This window comes from Parasteatoda tepidariorum, chromosome X1 (assembly GCF_043381705.1).
Source record: "Parasteatoda tepidariorum isolate YZ-2023 chromosome X1, CAS_Ptep_4.0, whole genome shotgun sequence".
NCBI classification, from domain to species: Eukaryota; Metazoa; Arthropoda; class Arachnida; order Araneae; family Theridiidae; genus Parasteatoda; species Parasteatoda tepidariorum.
Genome location: NC_092214.1, coordinates 26482813 through 26501047, shown reverse-complemented (window position 1 = coordinate 26501047; position 18235 = coordinate 26482813). Strand labels below are relative to the sequence as shown.

General features: G+C 27.2%; 1 protein-coding gene across 2 annotated transcripts in view; it reads right to left on the bottom strand.

Annotated features, from left to right (window-relative positions):
• LOC107456709 (poly(rC)-binding protein mub) overlaps window positions 1–17970 on the bottom strand; it is a 127944-nt gene extending 109974 nt beyond the window's left edge. Inside the window, exon 1 of one of the 2 annotated variants that reach the window (XM_071187469.1) lies at window positions 17550–17970. The gene's annotated coding sequence lies outside the window, so the exon portion shown is untranslated. The remainder of the gene's footprint in view (window positions 1–17549) is intronic. The other variant, XM_016074648.4, reaches the window with a different exon arrangement.
• Window positions 17971–18235: the final 265 nt, after the last annotated feature.

Here is an 18235-nt window from a genome sequence, read left to right as displayed (position 1 = left end):
CTTAAGCCAAATATTTGGTTTATAGATGAAATCAGTTTTATTCATGCCATGTTAAATCTAGTAAAATTCACTTTCAAGATTAAATTTTTCAACTTTTGAAATATAAGAGTTACTCCAGAAAACATCATTTTTCAAAATACTTGTTATTATTGTATATTTTATCCCATTATCTATTCACATTGTTTTGGTAAGATTATGAATCATTTTTGATTTATTTTGTAAAGATATAGGATATAGGAACATATATATTTATACTTTATATCTGAAATTTAAATATTTTTTAGAGACAGTCCATATTTTCAACTGATTTGAAAAACACCTATATAAGTTCAGTTTGATCATAATGGTTATGTATGATTACTTAAGTGATACATTTAAAATCTGCTTTCAGTCATATTTCTAAGTCTAAATAAGTCATAAATCATATTTCTAAAATAGATAGTTTGCATGAAAATGAAAAACGGAAAGTAAGAATACATAATGGATTTAAAAACCACTATGATCCATGAGAATTTTACGCCTACAGCAACTTCAGTTCATTTCGTTTTTAATTTACTTAATATTTAAAATTTAATTCTTTTTTTAAGATACACGGGTATTCAAAATTTAGAAAATTTATTTTCTTTTTTTATCAATAACTCCGGATTTTTCAAAGGTAAGTTTGGTTAGAAGATAAATTGATATAGGGGAAACAAAAATTGCTCACGTATGCTCGAGCATAGAACGCATTGGAGTCGGAAGGTATGAAACACTGATCTCAGAATAGAACAAAAAGAAAGTTAATGATGGATTTGGACTCTTCTTGAACTCTCAAAAAAATGCAGGGCTCATACTGGGATTCCATACAAGAAATTGTACTGTTTAGATATTTCTGTAACAATGTGTACCACTCATTCAGCAATTCAGTTTTCAAGACTTGCATGGTTGCTGGAAAAGGGTTACAAATTTCAAATGTTTTATTAGAGTGATCCAGACATGATGTATAAGGTTCAAGTCTGGAGATTTGACAAATATCTTCACATTTCAAAAAACTGACGAAAAAATTAGCTCAAAATTGCCATGCATTGTTATCCGTTAAAATGAAATCGTTACATATTGAATTTTTTTTTTAATTTTAAAACAGTATAATTCCTCAAAAAGTTTAAAATTGTTGCTCATAAAAAGCAAAAAAAAAAATTTTTTTTACCCGTTTCTTGCAATAAATATCTTTTGACTTCAGAAATTTTAAATTTTTAACATTTTGGTGCTTCAACTAAAAATAACATTTTTGTCAGGAATTCATTTATAGTAACTGCAATTTACATTTTATATTTTAACTTATTTCCAGTAACTCTGAAAGTACATTTAATAATTGTCTTATTTATAATAATCCTTAGCATTGAAGCAATTCCAAGAATTATATTTTAATCATAGAAATAAAATGCTTATAAATATCTGTTTGTCAATTTACTCGGCCTTTATTTCAAAAACAGCTATTTTGAAAGAAAAGTTTACTTTTAATTCAAAATTAAAAAAGTTTCTTATTAAGTTATTTATTTAAATATGAGTATTTTGCATTACATTTAACATATGATTGCTTGATTAATTTTTAACCAATAAACATGGAGTATGTACAAGTATAGCTTAAAGATTCCAAAAACTTACAAAATATTTCGTTTGCATGTAAAACGTACTTTCTTATTTTTCGAAAAATAAATTGTAGTAAGAGAAATAGAGAAAAAATAAGCATGTTTGAAAATAGAAATATTTCAAACAAATAAGTTAGAAAAGCACTACTTTATCTTCTTCTTATTCTCGTTATTTAAGACTTTTCTCTTTCAATATCTAATAAAAGAAAGTAAATTCTCTTCTCAATTTCTGATAAAAGTATGAATTCTGTTTTCAATTTCTCGTAGAAAGAATCTGCTTGTACTATCATGCAATTATTAAAATATTTCATTTCTTATAAAAAAGGATTTTATATTTTAATTAATAAATAAAACTAACAATGTGAATATCTTTTGAGAAAGACAGGTATGTATAGATTGGTTTAAAAACAAACATAAAAGGTTCACTGGGTGTATAATATTATGTTCTTATGCAACTTGAAAGAAATATTTACATGCTAAAACTAATTTGTTTCTATGTACAGCAAAAGTAACAAAATTATTCACAAAATACTTACTGTAAGCATGCCGCCATATTTCTATATTTCAATTTTTACTTATTTTTTACAAGCTTTTTCGTAAAACTAATAGAAACAGCATCCGAAAAAAATGTTCACATTCTTACTAGATAAAACTCGAAGTTGAATTAAATTTGTACGTTTAACATTATTCACTTTTTATTACTATTAGCATTTTAAGTTGTATTATTTTCAATAATTATCAAAGGAATCCAATAGATTAAGATTCGGAGAGATTGGAATCATTTATATTTAAGTAAAACGTCAATAATATTAAATCTATATCAGTGTTGTATGATGTTTGTAGTATACTCTGAGACACCATCTTTCTGATAGTAATAATATTTGTCTCCGCACATAGTTTTGAATTCTGACCAAATGAATTCCTTCGGATACTCTGTTTTTAAAATTAGCAAAAATTTTAACAACCATATCAACGAGAACTAGCAAAAATTTTCCGTTCTTTGAAGCAGCTCCTCGAATTTTTATAAAGACGCTTTTCTAAATTTAAGCATCGATTTCTTAACATTTGCTAAGTTTAAATGTATGATGAACACAATTGATCATTTAGTNAAGAAAGTAAATTCTCTTCTCAATTTCTGATAAAAGTATGAATTCTGTTTTCAATTTCTCGTAGAAAGAATCTGCTTGTACTATCATGCAATTATTAAAATATTTCATTTCTTATAAAAAAGGATTTTATATTTTAATTAATAAATAAAACTAACAATGTGAATATCTTTTGAGAAAGACAGGTATGTATAGATTGGTTTAAAAACAAACATAAAAGGTTCACTGGGTGTATAATATTATGTTCTTATGCAACTTGAAAGAAATATTTACATGCTAAAACTAATTTGCTTCTATCTACAGCAAAAGTAACAAAATTATTCACAAAATACTTACTGTAAGCATGCCGCCATATTTCTATATTTCAATTTTTACTTATTTTTTACAAGCTTTTTCGTAAAACTAATAGAAACAGCATCCGAAAAAAATGTTCACATTCTCACTAGATAAAACTCGAAGTTGAATTAAATTTGTACGTTTAACATTATTCACTTTTTATTACTATTAGCATTTTAAGTTGTATTATTTTTAATAATTATCAAAGGAATCCAATAGATTAAGATTCGGAGAGATTGGAATCATTTATATTTAAGTAAAACGTCAATAATATTAAATCTATATCAGTGCTGTATGATGTTTGTAGTATGCTCTGAGACACCATCTTTCTGAGAGTAATAATATTTGTCTCCGTTCATAGTTTTGAATTCTGACCTAATGAATTCCTTCGGATACTCTTTTTTTAAAATTAGCAAAAATTTTTAGAACCATATCAACGAGAACTAGCAAACATTTTCCGTTCTTTGAAGCAGCTCCTCGAATTTTTATAAAGACGCGTTTCTAAATTTAAGCATCGATTTCTTAACATTTGTTAAGTTAAAATATATGATGAACACAATTGATCATTTAGTGGTTTATGAGGCTGCTCCCGAATAAAAAGTTACTCTTTTTGAAAAAACAAACTAATCTCAAACAAACTAAAACAAACTAAATCAAAACAAACTAAACATAAAAGAATACTGTCACTTTTTTCTACATTCTTCTTCTGCCAAATATATGCCTGGCATTTTTGTTCATTAAAAGTTTTGCCTCTATTTACAAAAGTTTTTAATACTTCAAAAAAGTTTAAGTTCCAAATTATAAGACAATAGCATTTTTGTTTTATTCATATGCTATACAAATACCGTATAAGAATTTTGGGGACATACTGTATATTTTACAACATCTTAAGATTAAGTTAAAATATAAAATTTTCAAGTCAAATAGGGGAGAGGCGGCAAGTTAGGACATTTTAAACAAATATGAAAAAAACATGTTTAATATAATTTTTAACTCATGAAGTATTTTTTAACAATGGTTGAATGGTTTATATCTGGAAAAACAGATTTTTTACATTTTCAATTTAAAAAAGAGTGAAAATTAGCTTTACAACATGGGCTAATGTGGACAAGCTATGCAGCAAATGTGGAAGAACTTAATAACTTGTTAAACAGTCTTCTATTAAAACTCAGGTACATATAAAACTGAAATAAAAATGAATTTCAATCTAAGCCTTATTGGAGAATAAATATTGGCATGTTTTAATAGAAATGCTAATTTGTAATAGAATATTTCACTTCACTAAAAAAGACATTTTGAAAGCAATTGAATACATATGAAAATCATTATTCGATTTCCTTTATTTGAAAGGACAGAACCATTTTTAAGGTGAATTAATTTTACTAACTATGGTTTTAACGTGAGGAGGAAATGGTCCGAATAGACAACAGAGTACATGGCTTAGAGATATTTCCCGCACTAGAGCAATGAAGAAGCTCGCAAATGAGAAAACTGTGCAATTATCTAATATTCATTTCTAGTTTAATGCATGGCAAAAATTCTTCTTTAATTTATCTATATTGAAAATTTATAAAACATCTCCTTTAAATTTTCTTAAAACCTTTAAACAGTGAAACGTAATAAAGGTTTATGTTAAATTTTTTACTTGAAATTGAAACCACTAATTGCAAAAGTATATTATTTTACAAAATCATACTAATTTGGAGAATAAATAACATCAAATGCGTTACATTTGTTACCAACTCATATTTTTTCCATTGCAAATTGAATGGTGTCAGTGTGGGTATTTTCACACTAGCCTCATTACCACGTTTGTCCAACGAAGACTAGTGTTTGTTTATTCTTAATGCTGGTTAATTGAAAGTATACAGAGTCAAATTTAGCGTAAAAATAAGTAAAAAATAGTATAACTTATAAAATCATGTCACCTTTTACTGGAAATCTGAAAACAAAATATGTTGCTATAAGAGTAAAGAGAAAGAGTACTTTTGCACTTTGAAAACGTTCTTTTAATATTTCTACTAAAGTATTCACAGAATGATTATGCCACTGCACATGGAAGCGTACATCTGTATTATTAATCTACGATATCTTGCAGTGGAAATTTGACTCTTAAATAAAAATGTTATTCGTTATTCAAAACGTCCACTCTATCCCTCCTCTCCCTATTTAATAAAAAATATTTAAAGACATTTTTTTTCAAAATTCAAGTATAATAAGTTTAAATAAAAATAAAAAAAACTTTAATTAAAAATGCAAGAACCTTAAAGCTAAAACCACAAACCAGAAATATAATTATGAATACTGATGTTTATAAATTTATCTAAGTTAAATTATAATTTACTATATTAGTTATAATAAATCTAGTACCCGTTAAAAGAAATAATGATACTGCACTTTTAAATATATTTTTAACTTTTTATCTAACTAAAGCAGATACAGCTACAATAATGCAAAAGATGACTGATATATTTCAAATAAATGAAAGAAAGCTTCTAATAAATCTAATAAACTGACACATTCGGAACTGTAGGAGTGAGATTTTAGAATAATTATTATAAATGAAAATATTTAAGACTTCCTTTTGAAACTAATTAAATAGAAACTAAACTATTTGCAATTTAAGTAATTTAGCAATAATGCGATAAGATCTGATTAAATTTTAATTAGTATGCCATTCTATGCAAAGTTTCTGTTTAAATTTAATCCATGTTAGCTACGACAATGGCATTGTCAATGATATATTGCATTACAGAGTAGTTAGAGGGCTTCTCGGTTTAGAGTTCAAAGTCATTAGTTGTCTTTGTATGATAATTGCCTTTAATTAACACAAATTAAATTATCTTATTTGTTGTGTTTTGAGTAAGAAAATAGTTCATTATGTAAGCAGATGTTTTATAAATTTGTATATAGGGTTATATTTTAATATGGGAACAAAACGAGATAGATTGTGTTATTAGATTTTATGATTAATATTGAAATATTTTTAGAAAATATCAATTGTTTCAAGAATCTATAATAATGATAGTTTATTTCCAGGGACAGTTTAAATTTTTTTTTTGTTTAAATTTTCTAGTTTTGATTTAAGATAGTTTCAAAAAGCATATGAAGGGAAATGTCTTATAAATGAAGGTAAAACTTTATTGTGAGTAAGCATTTTTAAAAATTTAATTTAATGTTTTTAATTTAATAAAATTGAGTGAGTTCACATGTGTGAGCTCATATCACCATGAATTGTATCACGTATGATGATGCAACTAATAGATTAGTAGATTTATGGATAAATAGATCATTACATTGGAGCGGAAACATGCAAATTCTTAGATCGTTTGAATTTTTTAGGTTTAATAAAATGAGATTAAACTAAGTCAAATCAAATAAAAATGAATTTATTAACAGTTTCCGAAATATTTAATACCTTACTTTGAACATATTATCTATTTTAAAATAACATTTTCATTTTCTCAGACCAGGGCTAGGCAAAAAATAATAATCAATTGATAATCGAAGCTATGCTTAGCATATGTACCTTCTATTTTGTTTTATTTATTTTTGTGTAATGGAACACACAGTTCTACGACTTCTCTTTATTTCTTTTTCATTCTTCTCTTGTTTACATCTTACTAAATGACGTTGAACTTTATGTGTCAGCTCAAAGGTGCTGACATATTGCTTCCGATGTTTTTTTTTTTTTTTTTACGTTGAATTGAATAAAACCTCAACCAAGCAGCTAGAGCTATCGGTAATACTTCAAAAGTTACAAACTTTTTCCTATATAAAAGGTACTTTTTTGTACTTATGCATATTAAAGAGTTTGACATAGCTATATAAATTAGAAATGTATCATCACACACATTACTTTACTCTAAATCCAATGAGATCGAAATCAAATTAATAGAATTAATAATTTTAAAGTTATTAGAATTAAAATGGTTTAATGTATAAAAAGTACAGTTTTTGACTTACCTCCATTTATGCATTTTGATTTCTATTTAGGCAACTAAAACTGTTAACCGAATCCTATACTTTAAGTGCTTATATAGCAATGTCAAAAATGTGAACTGGTACAAGTCAAAATTTACGCTGTTTTAAAATAAAATTTAACTACTTCTAAGCTGTTCGTCTTATTAACCTAAATCTTAATTGTTTTTTGTTGAAAATAATACATCGGAAAGTTAATCAATTCAAAATAAGGTTTTAAATATTTCTGAAACTGTTAATAATAAATTGGTTTTCCCTCTCAATTGAGTTTAGTGCATTTGATAGCTGTAAAAAATTCATAGGATCCAAAACTTTGTTTGTCTGCATCAATATACTATATTTATCCAATATACCCTATTTATCCTTAAAATTATAACTTTTAATTCATTAGTTCTATAGATAATGGTGAAATTTCATTCGATTCTGAGTAAAAAATTCATCAAAACTCTATGTCCGTCGTCTAAATTGCCCTCCCCCTTAGTTAGTTCTCGATTGAGATTAAAGCTCCCCTAGGGGGTTAGAGATGTTAATTTCACATAATGCATCAATAAATTCTAAATAAAATTTTTTAAAACAATTTGCAGCCTCAAATTTTAAGACCATCTTATAAAAAAATTGAACCAGTAATAATAGGTCTGTGCATTGATCTTGTTTCTGCTATATTTAAGGCTTCTTTTCCAGAAAATTTTATACTAGTCTAGTTCTGGCAAATTATCTAATCTCTATAACATATTTTAGAGACACTTTTTTCCCCTATCAATAATATCTTTTAAAAAGATTGACATATTTAATATAAATTATTATACTTTTAAATTAAATTATTATACTTATAAGTTTCTATACTTTTAAATTAAATTATTGTGTTCATTTTATCTTCATCATTAGTTCCATGGAAAGAATATCTATAGCGTTAGATATATACAAAAAAAAATAACTCAAAATTCATTGTTTCAAAAGAGGCTTATTTTTTAAAAAAAAATTAACAATGGCTTGAGAAAACTCTCGGATACATAAAATGTGTCACGTTTTCACTTTTATCAGATTAACTCAAAATATTATATAAAATAAGTGTCATTATTGTAGCTTTTTTACGTTTGGTTACTTTTAAAAAGAAAATTTCCCATATCAATGGCATACGAAATTAAAATTCCCAGAGCAACTTGTCAAAAACTGCAAATATTATGTAAAGTATATTGAAAAATTAAAAAACAAAATGCAGCTTTTTTAATAACCTTCGCAAAAAAAAAAGAAATATCAAGTGTGTTTTGATAACCAAACTGTGAAAATCAAACTAATCGAACCTCTCAAAATCATCATAAATCCCAGTTTTTTTTATTTTTCGCCTAACTATTTAGTATAATTAAAAAACATGTTATAATGTTCAATCCTCTTAATAATGCATGTAAAAAGCATTGAAATAGCCGAACAAATATTGTGTATTCTTCGTCAACTTTTGTGTTTAGTCATTTTGTCTCTCATTTTGAGCTTAATATAATAGTTAACTTTAAGTATTTTTTAATTACTAATTTAAGTTTTCTGATTCATTTTGGTTGTATTTATTACTATTAATTTAAGTGGTATTTTTAATAAACTTAAGTTGCAATAGCTTCAGTTTCATTCGGCATAAACATCTTTCCCTTGGAGTAAAAATTTCAAATGATTTATTATAAACAAAATTTTTAATTTAAAACTATTGTGCATTTAGTACAGCAAACTTTTGATTCTTCACTATTAATTGAATAAGAAGATGAACTTCATTGATTTGAAAAATGCTTATTTCCACTTAAGATAATGAGGCACTTCAGTTAATGGAATCAGAATTGAGTTTTATTACCAGCAATGAGAATCTATCTCAATTAACTGTGGACTATTTAATGTTCTCTCATTCAATGAGTTGTGAGAAGTTGGAAATTTAATCATTTGCTTATGGACATATTTTATCGAGGCATAGTATACTAATTTTATCATATGATAATGACTACATTTTAAAATTGAAAATGATATGAGTTATTGCATATATCTATCTATATATATATAGGATAATATGTCTAAAGTAGAAATAAGCATTTTTCAAATCAATGAAGTTCATCATCTTACTCAATTAATAGTGAGGAATGAAAAGTTTGCTTTAATAAATGTATAATAGTCTTAATTAAGAAATTCTGTTTATAATAAATCATTTGAAGTTTTTACTACAAGTGACCCAATTTTTGAGTTTACGACTACCAATGTTAAACTCAGTAATCTTGTGATTTTGAACCAAATCTAAAAAACAAGGGAGATCCTGGATCAAGTATTGGGAGATAATTGCCATCTTGGAGGACTTTTTATTGAAGCTAATCTTGGGTTACATGGAGAGGAAAACCACGAATTCCTTCCACAGTTCACCTGAAAGCAAGGGGTCACTAACCGGAGATCCGTCTACCACTGAGGATTATTTACGTCTGCGTTGAGTTCGGTGCGAGCGGAATCAGTAAAGACCAGCCATATACATACATGGCTCAATAAATACAAAAAATCACAAAATAAATTCAATAAATACAAGATATGCCATCAGGAATAATTGTTTGGTCAAGCTAACCGTTTAAAATTTGGATCCCCTAATATTAAATTTTTGCGTATTTCAACATATCAAGAGAACTTTCTAAGCGAATTAAAAAAAATTTCACGCAATTGCAAAATCAGTTTAGCCAAAGATAATTTTGCGCAAAAAATAACTTTTAGTAAATAATTATTTTTTATTACTTTTTATTATTTATTTAATACAGTCAAAAAATTTGAATTGTTAAGTATACAATTTTGCCCATTGTTTCAAAGAATTTAATTTTAAATTGCAAAATACAAAATCTGAATGAAATTGGTCGAATAGTTTCTGAGAAATAGAATTTTAAATATCTGGCTTTTTTAAATTTCAATTTCTCAGGCATTATTCAACCGAAGTTACTCAAATTTTGTATTTTGTCATCTAAAATTATATTATATAAAGTGATGCAAAAAATTGTGCACCTGACAATTCAAAAAAATCTTTCGACCTTTATTAAATAAAATAATAAAACATTATCTATACTCATCAAAAATTATTTTTTGCTGTGGAATTTTTTTACAATGAATGAATTTTATTCATTATTATTATTTATTTTAAACGTGTTTTTCAAAATAGATTTCTAAGGAAAGTTTTAACCAATTTTACTCAGATTTTGTATTTTGTTTTGTAAAATTGCATTCTTTAAAATAATGCAAAAAATTTTACACCTTGTAATTCAAGAGTACTTTTGACTAATATTAAATAATATGATAAAAAATAATAAATATTTATTAAAAGTTCAATTTTACATAGAATTATCTTTAGATAAATGAATTTTATAATTGCGTTTAAATTTTTTTTAATTCGCTTAAAAAGTTTTCGAGTTATGGTGAAATACGCAAAAAGTAAAACTTACATTGGACCTCACTTTGGATCGCTCTCCTGACCAAACTATTGGGACCAACTTTAATAGATTGCCATTACCCCCTATATATCGGAGGTCAGAAATCCAAATCCATCGAAAAAAGGTATGTTTATTCAGAGAAAGTACATTTTTGAGTCTGATTTCATAACTTAAAATATCGTCTGCACTGAATAATTAGTATAATTAAGTCACCCCTCAAACCTTTAACATTGGATCCTAGAACTTTAAGATCCCATCATTTTAGATCATAATTTATTCCGCATGGTCCGTTTTTTATTTTACGCCCTGTGTACATTAAGTGATGCATCTAGGGCTTAACTTTCCATGATTGTTCCCTTTATTTTGACTTTTTAAATTTATTTTTTAAACTAGCTATCTGAACTTTCTATCTAACAAAGATCCCAAGTTATTTGAGCACATTCATTTTTCCTATTTGTTTCCTTACATTGCTTGTTTTAAATAATATTAAAATGAAATTTTAATGTTATTAAATATAATAATGTTAAAATTTCTTTAAGCACAGCTTTTAATATTATTGAAAAGTTTACAGCTTGCTGCCAAATGATAAAAATCTTTTTCAGAAATCTTCATTTTACAAGTAAATTAAAGAATTCGTGAAATTAAAGTTATCTTTAATGAAAGCTGAGAATTTCAAAATTTTGCAGATCAGCTTTTTATTCTGGACACAGTTCGAAAAACATTTTAAAGAAAATGGATATCGCTCAAAATGTAGGGGTAAGAAAATTGACACTGCTCAAAATACGCGTTTAAAAAATGGACCTAGTTCAAAATGCGCATTTTAGAAAATAGACATAGTTCGAAATGCGTATTTAAGAAAATAGACATAGTTAAGAAAGCATTATTTATAAATGGACGTAGCGTGTGATTCCGTTTTCTAAACTTTTGCCATTAAAATTATACTTCTTCTAAAGAAGAAACTAATGGATCAAAATAAGTTCGTAATGTGAAGTAATCTATTTGCTTAAATCGCTTAAATACATTTTTTAAAGACATTAAAAGTCAACAGTTTATTTTAAAAACATTTTAACTGGTCCTATAAATTTATAATAGTGGTATTAAATTGATATTATATGAATTTCGGTTTTAAAAGCCGCTTTTTCCATTTAGTGTTCTGAATGCGATAAGATCGCTTGAAAAGTTGCACATCTGCTTTCTACCACCCCGTCCCCGAAATCCGGAACTTTGCCCCATAATAATTATGCTTATTGTTTAAAAAAGTTAAAAAAGACAATTACGAAATTCCTCATTTAGTGGTTAAATTCGGATTGAACAGTGAAGAAAACATTGTTTTGGTAAATCTATTTCCTTAAACATGCCTTTTGAGCTGCATCCTTTTTCTTCGACACACATTTCGAGCTGTGTCCATTTTTTAACATGCATTTTAAGCAGTGTTCTGAATAAAATCCTCCCCCCCCCCCGCAAATGGTATATGTTAATTTAATTTCACTTATATTTTCTGTGATCAAATTCGGATCGAACAGTGAAAGAGCACTTTTCTTGCTGAATCTATTTTCTTAAACATGCATTTTGAGCTGCGTACTTTTTCTCAGACACACATTTCGAAACTTCATTAAATGCATGTTTTAAATTCACTTAAGAGTTAAATTTTATTTTGTATGAGGTTCATTAATTTGTAACATATGAAATCTTTTTTTTAGTGAAATCTTTCTTTAAAATCTTTACTACAAACAAATTTTAAAACAAAAAAAAACAATCAATTACTTTTCATATTTCCTACTTTTTGTATCGATTTTTATTTCCATTATCTACATTTATTATTTCACTATCTGAATTAAAATTGTGATTTGGATTAACTTTCATGTTTGTAATTGAACTGAGACATATTTTTGATTCTTTAGAGTTTAGTGAAGCCTAAATTTCTTTTCCATTCACGAGTTCTGTTTTGTAAAAAAATGGATCTCTAAAGGAAAAAATATGTATAAATGTATAAAGTTAATTCTACTTTAACCAGTTTATTTCCATCCAATTTTTCATATATCTAACTATGACAAAAGAGCTTATGACAAAATCAGATTTCTCACGAACTACACGGAGGAAAAAATTCCGGTAAAATTACCGTACTGTTTAGTAAAGACATTCCTATTTTTTTTAAATAATAGTTCTGAAAATAAAGCCTAAATATACAGTATTTTAACCATCCATATGGTAATGGTTTCTATCCATATGGTAATAGTTTCCGTTCATATGGTTTCATTTAATTACAAATCTTATTACTACACATTTAGTAAAAATACAAAACCGAAAAGTAAATTTAACAGAATAAATGGTTTTACGGCCTACTCATAGGTAACATGATAAAATTACCAAATTTTACCACTTTTACCAAATTTTAACACACAATATGTTACTGTAAATTTTATCAAAATTATCGCCAAAACGCTTCGGTAAAAATTAATGGGTGTTTTGGTGTTCCCGTAGAGCCTGAAACACGGTAAAATTTACTATACTCTAGGAGTTTCGACCATGCTTTTTTTGTTAGTATATTATGTATTACTCTTTCGTGTAGTTTTACTGAAAAAGACTAATTACTAGAAAAACCTATGTAAAGGATGCAATTGCCCTACTTACCCTGAATAGCTTTTAATCTAATGATCAGAATTTCACATTCTAAAATGCAACCTTAATATGCGTACTTTCAATATGTTAGTTAATTAGAGCTGATATTATGTAAAGTTACAAAATTGAACACAAAAGCGTACTTTATGAAAAAAACATGTTTTTCTTAACCCGTTATGATTTTTAACCTTTCATGGGTTTGTTGAAATTAGGAAAATATGGTTCAAATAATGAAGTTAGAATAGCGGTCAACTATTTGCAGTTCTCTCATTTCTAATTTTAACATATGCCGAAATTTTCCCATATAAAGTCCTATATTTCCATATTAAAATATAGAAAGCATATACAAAAAATATCTTTATTTTTTTATCCCATTATTTAAAGCGTGTACACATTTATTTTTACATAGCTTCTTCAAAACTGTTTGTTATTTGATACAGGTATAGTATAGTTGAAAGTTTTAATTTAATATGTTTTTCAACACAGTGTGAGCTCATTTTAAATAAAATCATAGTTTGATACATTGAAATTTTACTTTGATTAAAGATTGCATTCTGAACAAAAATACTGAGACAATATGTTCAAAGTTGAAGACCTTAATAAATTATCATGAAGTGTCATTTAAGTGATTTAAAAAAGCAGCTCGTAATAATAAATTAATATTCTACGCGTATGACTAACCTAAATCATTACTAAACTGGGTTTATGTATGTTTTTGAACACGGTTTGAGCTGAACGGAGATATGAGACAGGTATGAACAGTGTATTGAGATCAATACCAAGTGTTATTTCAAAATTGCATTCTGAACTTTAAAGTTAGCATAATACCACAATAACTGATGATCTCAGAGAAATTTTATGCTAAATGTCATTTTAAAAGCAAGCAGCTTGAAACAACGAATTTAAATTCTACTCTTATATCTCTGGCATAAACTGTTCTTGAATCTGAGTGTGAACACATGGTTTTTAAAACAGTTTGAACTCAACGGGAGTGTGAAAATAATTCATGTGCATTGAGGTCAAAACTAAATGTTATTTTGCTTTGATTCAAAATATTATTCATTCTGAACTTTAATACCCTTTGTCGCAATACGATCATACACATCTTTGTCACAATACGATCTTTGTCACAATACGATAATTTAAAATCTTGAAGAAATTTTAAGTGCCACATCAGTGCATTACAAAAGTCAATTCTGAAGAATAAATTAATATTCTGCGCGTACAGCTGACTTTAATTGTTTCTTAACTTGAAAAATTTAGTAATTTGAACATATCATGTCATACATTTTTCAACTGAGTTCTTTAAATTTGGAAGGAATTCATGCATTCGTTGCCATATTTTAAAAATTTGAAGCATTCTGTCATGATCATCATATCCGACACGACAACCCAGTTTTTTGCCCCAATAACTCTAAACTTCTAATTCTATAGCCATCGTTGTTATAGCATTTCTCTTTTCCGATTAGTGTAGAACTTTGACACAAATATTTTCCTTACTCAATTTTTTTTATCCATTCAAGAGATACTAGCAGCCCTGTTTTTCTTCTTTTTTTTTCAATTTTGATACTTTTGATGATGTCGGATTCTTTAAAAGTCGTATAAGTTTTTGAGTTGAAATGACTTCGCCATTTCCTTTGACACAGCGGAAAATGCTTCAGAGAACTTTTCTTTCGAAAAAGGGTATTTAGTTTTCGCTCTTTTTTGTTAGAGGCTCAGTTTCTGAACTATACATTAAGACTGGACAAATGAGTTTTACAGAAAGGAAACTTTGTTTTTCTGGAGAGAAAATGAGCCCAAAGAGCATTTCAGCGTTAATCAAATTCAGTTTTTCTGATGAAATTTTATTAATTTTAATTTTATTTTCCTTTTCATTACTTACTTCATTTTAAAAAATAGAGATAAAATTTTTGCCTCTATTATAATCCATAAAACATTATAGTCTATCTAGCATATCTAAGAAAAAATGACTAAAAAACTAACTAATAAGACAACTGATCTCCCTACGGAGGAGACATTCACCTTATGAAGTAGGAGGCAATAGTATTGATTTAGAAATTCATTTGTTCTATCAAAGTTTTTAAAAAAATGAAGACATTTAAAAAGTTTAAATGTTTGTAACTCTATAAACATTTTCGTTTTCTTTTTTTAATTTTTAACCTCTTGAAGTATTTAAAATAATATTTAGAAAATACCATGAGATCGAAATGCTATTAAGTTATTGTGAGACCGTGTTTCATACACAAAAATAATAAACAAAACTGTATAAACATTGTATAACGAAACAGCATTAGTAAGTGATGAATAAACAGACATTTAAAAAGTAATTTCCATTTTAACAGCTTAAAAAACCTAAAAGGTTTCGACGAATTCTTCTAATAAATGAAATAGCAAACATTCATGACGAAAAAAAAATTAAGTTAGATAAAAGGGAGACATCTGTTAAGTGTAAATTAGATTTTTGATATAATGAGATTATAACAAAGAGAGATTATAATGAGATTATAACATTTGAGACGTAATAATGCAATTAACTTATATTCAACAATGAAATGAAATTTTTATTTAAAAATAGAATTAGTTATAAATAAAATGATTTTAGTTTAATTTTCTTTAAATTTGAAAAAGTTGTTTTTGAGCAAACTTAAAATCTAAGAATAATTTTAAAAGTTTTAATATTATTCTGATTTCAATAGATAAAATTATTGCAGTTAAATATACTAAAACTGATGACACTGGTCTAACATTATAACTAAAGTACATAACAGTGAAATTCCGTATTGGTTTTTAAGCATATGTTGTAATTCGGGTACGGAAATTATGAGAATCTCGCTTTAAAAAAATTACGAAAGCAGCTGCCACTGTAAAAAATTCCGAGTAAAATTATGGTAAAAATACTAGCACTCTGAGTGCAGAATTCGTGGAATCTATTATTGTCGTAAAATTTTGCAGCGAAATTTTTACAATAATATTTATTTAAGTAGAGTGATTCCGTGATTGCACGGTTACTGTCTAGAAATTACGATATTTCAGACTTTTTTGTTCAGTAAAATCGTATGGTGAAAAAGGATTTTACGGTAAAAAGAACTGGCATCTCGAGTGCTTATTACTTTTTACGTAATTTTTTTTACAATTTAACCATATTATTACAATAATCATTTAAATAGCTTCTTTTAATTGTGCATATTTTTTTTAATTTTGCAAGTTGCTTTATAGGCAAATTTTGAACACATTTAAATTATATAGTATTTTTAATCGAAGCATTTATTTAAGTTTATTAGTTTACTTCTGCATTTCTGTTCATTTCATTAGACTTAGAAATTTTTATTATGAAAACTATTTATAACAGAGCGGCAGTAATTTAAAAATAAATAATTGTCGCCTTTTATATTAAAATAACATAATATTTAATTTTCTTATTTAAATTAGTCATTATTTCTCTTCAAGTGAATTTAGAATACCAAATGTTGTAAGGAATGTTTTTTCAACATCTAAAACCTCAATTTGATTAAAGAGCATTTATTTAGTTTACATATCCTTTTTATGTATTTATCTTCATAATTCATTGTATATTTATCTACTTTTTAAAAGCGTAACAATTCTTCCGATGGATACTATTGGAACAGAGCAATTATTTAAAAAATAACATTAGCATTTAGTGTTTATTTCATTTGTTTTTTAATTTGCTTTTATTAACACAATATAGTTTTTATTTATTTTTTAGACTGATTTTAGAAAAGCAAAAATTGAAAGGCAATTTTAAAATCTGTATTATTTCCCGAAAAGTATCGAAATTATTAAAAGCAGTCAATATTCAATTTTAATTCAGAAAAGTGAGTTTAATTTTTTTTTAAGTATTACTACTATAAGTTCAATTTAGTACTGATACTAAAAAGTTTTGCATGGACATGTTAACATATGTGACATTTAAGCGTATGAATACTTTAAAGATTTTGCTTAAAAAACTATACAACTATATAATAAAATTGTAAGCAAAGCAATGATGTATTTTGTTTGTGTTTCGTTAATTTATTGGATTCTTGTTTTATTGTATATTTTTCTAACGACTGCGGTAATGAAATCATTCAAAAATCACTAATTAATAATGTGAAATGGTTGATAAACGTTAATAGATTAAACAAATATAAAACAATAGCGTGTCAATTAGTTTTGACAGCTCCCAAACACAATCCAATGGATTCTCTTTTAATAAAGACCTGCAACCATTCAAGAGCAGGTGAAAGATTTGTATGGCATCTAAACCCTCTCCTCATCCTCCTTTTTCACTCTCCTCCCCTAACGAAGTTCAGCGGCACTGAGTGCAGAAGGATGCGGAAGATGGAAAAGATGGGGAAAACTCAAAAGAGAAGAAGGAGCGTTTTATCAAGAGGAGGGAGAAAACACTGTAAAGAGAGTAAAGCAGGGATAAGAGGGATAAATGGAATACATACCTTCGCCTTCGGACTTCAAAAAGGGACTAACAGCAGCAAGGGTAGGCCACGGAGATCGGCACAAGATGGCTTGCAGGCTAGGGGGTTGCTCTTTTGTTTCACCCACAACGGCGCAAGCGCGGATTTCCTTTGGCGTTAGAAGATTTCGTGCTTACAGATTTCTGATTGTGCAATAATTACGCCTTCGGCGATCAATAACATAATCTGCAATGTTCTATCTGTTGAGGAAGGGATTTGATATTGTGAAGGGCCCTTTACAATAAATATCGTCTGACTGAGATGATGCCCACGTTTACAAATAGACCTATATTCTCTAACTGGGGTGAAGAGTGATAGGGCTCGGTGCTAAGCACGCTGGAATTCGCCAAGACCGCAACAATCGCCAATCGCGGCAAACACGAGAGATGTTCGATCGTCTTCTGAACTCCGCATTTCATTGATCAATCACTAATCCTCAGAATTTGAAACTGGGAATGAAAAGGATAAATATGGTAACCGAACTCCACCTGTAGGGCTCTTTTAATGAAATATTACCGTTTTTGACACCGCTTATTCCTCACTCGTGTTTTTTTTTTTTCCTTTCGATATCTTCCTTATTTACTTGCATGCAAGTTTGCATTATGCCGTATGGAATGCATATTGTGTTCTCATTTCAAACACTCTTAATTTTTTTCACGCATTTTTTC